Source organism: Tupaia chinensis, unplaced genomic scaffold, assembly GCF_000334495.1.
Source record: "Tupaia chinensis unplaced genomic scaffold, TupChi_1.0 Scaffold000113_1, whole genome shotgun sequence".
Lineage (NCBI taxonomy): Eukaryota > Metazoa > Chordata > Mammalia > Scandentia > Tupaiidae > Tupaia > Tupaia belangeri.
The window spans coordinates 4,033,683-4,036,594 of record NW_006159577.1 but is presented as its reverse complement, the minus strand read 5'-3'; the positions used below and the strand labels follow the sequence as shown (position 1 = coordinate 4,036,594).

General features: G+C 41.7%; 1 pseudogene; it reads left to right on the top strand.

Moving 5' to 3' along the window:
* Nucleotides 1-226: 226 nt before the first annotated feature.
* On the top strand, nt 227-960 carry LOC102471623 (tropomyosin alpha-3 chain pseudogene; annotated as a pseudogene).
* The last annotated feature ends 1,952 nt before the right edge of the window (nt 961-2,912 follow it).

Below are 2,912 nucleotides of genomic sequence, written 5' to 3'. Positions count from 1 at the left end.
ATGAATGACTGTGGTTTCAGTTCTGGACCTGGCGGCTTGCTTTCTCGTGATCCTGCTTTCTCTCTCACTCGCCCTCATTCTATCCCTCTCTGGTCAAATTAAAATAAATAAAATAAGGTTAAATAAAAAATTCTTATAAAAAAAATTGTTACCTGTTGGAGAAGTGGCTACAAAGTCAAGTGGAGGAGGAAGGAATTCAAGTGCTAGCAGGAGCTGTGTGGGCACCATGGCCGAGATCACCACCAATGTGGTGAAGTGCAAGATTCAGATTCTGTGGTGGCAGGCAGATGATGCAGAGGAGGTGACAGAACGCCTTCTGTGGGATGGGGAGAGGCGGGCCTGGAACAATCTGAGGCTGAGGTGGTCTCCTTGAACCTGAGGGTCCAGCTGGTTGAAGAGGAACTGGACTGTGCTCAGGAGCACCTCTCCACTACCCTGCAAAAGCTGGTGGAGGCGGAAAAAGCTTCTGATGAGAGTGAGAGAGGCATGGAGGTTATTGAAAACCGGACCTTACAAAATGAAGAAAAGGTTGAACTCTAGGAAATCCAACTCATGAATGAAGCACATTTCAGAAGAGGCAGATAGGAAGTAAGAACAGTAGGCTTGTAAGTTGGTGATCACTGAAGGAGACATGGAACACACAGAGGAAAGAGCAGAACTGACAAGAATCCCATTGCTGAGAGATGGATGAACAGATCAGACTGATGGACCAGAACCTGAAATGTCTGAGTGCTGCTGAAGAAAAGTACTCTCAGAAAGAAGACAAATATGAGAAAGAGATAAAGATTCTTCCTGATAAACTCAAGGAGGCAGAGATCCATGCCGAGTTCTCTGACAGATTGGTTGCCAAGCTGGAAAAGGCAATCGATGATTGTAGATAAACTGAAATGCACTAAAGAGGAGTACCCCTGGACACCAAGGGTGCTGGACCAGACTCTGCTTGACCTGAACGAGATGTAGAACACCCCAGTCCCACCCTGCCTCACTCTGTCCCATGCCTACCTTGAAACTGAGGGCTGATCTTTAACTGGAAAGCTGTTTTCTTCTTTCCATCCCTCCACTCTCTACCTACCTTGTGTTTTTATCACTCTCTCCCTCTTCCCAGAGATTTCAGCTGGGCTAGAAACTGAGCACTTTTGGGAACAACTCTGAAGAAATTCTAGCAACAATGCACAGTCTTTAAAAGCACGTTGTGATGTACACGTCTAATGACCTTTTTGTTGTTGTAGCAACCATTTGTAAAACATTCCAACAACTCTGAAGCAGCAATCTAATCCTTTTCTCACTTTGGGAAGGTAACTTTTCAGCTTAATGCATATTGGCCTCTCCATAGAGGAGGGAGAGAGGTATAGGCCTGCTTTGCTCAGAGCCAAACTGGCCCAGGGAAACACTCCACTATAGGAATCTTTGCCTGTGCAACATCATTGCCCTGTACAAAGTATCAACCAAACCAGAAGGATGATTCCAGGAATAGTGAGCCAAAAACAAAAAACGTGCTTTTCAGGTTTTCAGCTTTACAACTTTATTATTTGTTTTGTTGTTATTTTTTGCAATCAGAAGTGACCAAATTAAGAGGGTGAAATCCCTGAGACCAAATTTTTATCCCATCTTTACTCCCTTCCCAACTACTCACAGGAGGGATTGTGTGCTCCCTAAGTTGAGATGACCACTTAATCTTCTGCCTCCTTGAAAGAAAGAAAATTATGTTTTTGTCACTGAAACTGATCACCCTCTTCTGAGTCTGAAGTTGCTGTCTCTGAAAGTCCTATCTCATTGTGCTTTTTATCAGTCAGTACTGGAGAAATCTTGAATAGCTTATGTACAAAACTTTTACAATTTTATATTATTTTGAAACTTAGCTTCTCTGGGGTTGGGATTCTCTGGCCACCCCGTCTGGCTGTGAGAGCTCTCTGCAGTCTGTTGGCTGGCAAGTGTACTGATCTAAAGTTTTTTCTCCCCACTTTTGGTGATGTTGCCGTAAGATCTATTAGGTGTACGTCCTGCAGCTTACTGGTTTAAAATGTACTCTTCTTGGTGTGGTCTCTTTGGGCCCAACTGGGAGAAAACCAGTACTGCAATTGTTTTGATACTGAACTCCAGAGGATACAGGAGAAAAGAGACAACGAGTTCCAGGAGGTGTTGAAGTTCTTCCATAACCTGAAAGAGGAAATATACACCATAAAAAAGAATCAAATGGAGCTATTAGAGATGAAGGATGACATTCAGGAAATCAAAACCTCCCTAGAAAGTATTAAAAGCAGATTAGTCCATGCAGAAAATCTAATCTCATATGCTGAAGGCAAAACCTCTGATCTAGAAAAAACAACCAAAAATACTGAGAAAATAACTCCCCAAAATGAGAATACTATATGAGCAATACTAGACAGCATTAAGTGCCCAAACATCCAGATAATCAGTATCCCAGAAGGTTGAGGAAACTAATAAAGGTATTGCTAATCTATTCCATGAAATCTTGGAAGAAAACTTGCCAAATCTAGAGAGGCATGCAAATATACAGAACCAAGAAATACAAAGGACCCCTAATAGAATCAACCCGAGAAGATCTTCTCCAAGGCACATCATAGCCAGACTGGCCAAATCTACAAAGACAAGACACTAAAATTGGCAAGAGAGAAATGTCAAGTTACTTATAAAGGTTATCTAATCAGGTTAACCTCAGACTTCTCATCAGAAATAATGCGAGCAAGGAAAGAATGGGAAAATATATTCAAAGTGTTCAGTGAGAAACTATTTCAATGAAGAATACTATACCCATCAAGATTATCTTTCATATGGAAAGAAAGGATAAAAACATTCTCAGATAAACAAGACCTGAAAGAATATGCCAATAGCAGACCCACTCTTCAAGAAGTTCTGAAAGGAGTGCTCTACCAGGAAAATTTAAGACACAT